Here is a 1,649-nt window from a genome sequence, read left to right as displayed (position 1 = left end):
CAGCTGTTGACTTTTTAAGATCCGCTGAGTGTATGGTTGCTGCTGTGGTTGTAGGTTCAGCTGTCTCTACGAAACCGCTGACTCAGAGGACTTCGCATGGGAGATGCTAAAGGTTGTGAAGCTGAAGGTTGGGACGCAGCTTCGACTGAGGTGCTGAAGCTTCAATGCCTGCTTGAGGAAGGAGCTCATCTGCCACCGATGCGCTGACCCACAGGGGACGACGCGTTGGGAGATGGCTAAAGTTTTATAAAGCTCAGGAGGAAACACGGCTACTGAGGCGATAACCCACAGGGGACTCTGCGTCAGGTGTGTCTAACCTTTGTACAGCTGAGTAAGAAGCTCATCTGCGATCGATACGGGAGATGGCTAAAGCTTTGTAAAGTTTAGGAGGGAATGCAGCCACTGAAGCGATGACCCATAGGGGACTCCGCGTCAGGTGCGACTAAACTTTGTAAAGCTGAGTAAGGAGCTCATTTGCGACCGATGTGGGAGATGGCAGAAGGTCGGTAAAACTTTTGCAACGCTGCAACCGAGGCGATGACCCGCAAGGGACTCCGCGTCCGGAGGGTTGAAGCTTTGTCAAGCTGTGGACAGCATCTGGTGAGGCTAGGGATAGAAGTCCCGCGAATAAGTCTCAAACTATTGGAACCTTAGTGATTTACCTCGAAATGACGAGGACTTAGAGTCAGGCTCGACGATAGTGAGAAGTGAGGAAGAAATATTGCAGAGCCTTAAATAAACGTCTATCGAACTGTCGAACTGTCGGAGTCTTATAAGCCGGCCTTAGATAGACGAGGACATAGAACTAAGCTCGGCGATAGTGAGGCGAGGGATACTCATCTTGTGGAGCCACGAATAAACCTCTGATGAACTGTCAAACTATCAGAGTCTTATAAGTTGGCCTCGGGTAGGCGAGGACATAGAGTTAGGCTCGACGATAATGAGGCGAGGAATAAGCGTCCCGTGAAGCCAGGGATAAACATCTTGCGAAGTGTTGGAGGATCGGAGTCTTATAAGCTGGTCTCGGGTAGACGAGGGCTTAGAGTTAGGCTTGACGATAATGAGGTGGGAAATAAGCATCCCGTGAAGCTAGGGATAAACATCTGGCGAACAACACTAGGAAATGCTCATTTTTCAAGGGCAAAGACGTCTGACGATTTGCCTCTTCCTTTTCTCAAGGAACGAGGATCAAAATATATAATCTCTTCCTTTATTCAAGGAAAGAGGACTCCAAAATATTGCCTCTTCCTTCATTCAAGGAGCGAGGACTTATAAAATGTTTGAATAATAGAGATAATCATGAGCTAGTCTAAATGAGTGAGGGCTCGCCTTTGAGGATGTGAAGAACTCACTGCATTTAATAACAAGTAGAAACAACCAATGTATGCTGGATCCCAATCATGAATGGAGATTAGATACATTATTCATGTCTCCAACTAAGCCAATAAAATTCGAAAAAATAATTCTCCGTCAACATTGCATATTGGAACCCATTTGTATATTAAATAGGTAATAATTGGGCCCAGTCCTCATTATTCGTTGTGAATAGCTTAACCTGACCTGAAAATGATATTCTTTTAATGTGGCTGAAAATTATCTTGCATACTCGCATAATTTGAACTCCAGCACTTAGAATGGGCTAATTAACA

The sequence above is a fragment of the Olea europaea genome, chromosome 12 (genome assembly GCF_002742605.1).
Source record: "Olea europaea var. sylvestris chromosome 12, O_europaea_v1, whole genome shotgun sequence".
NCBI lineage: Eukaryota > Viridiplantae > Streptophyta > Magnoliopsida > Lamiales > Oleaceae > Olea > Olea europaea.
This window is presented reverse-complemented; position numbering follows the sequence as displayed.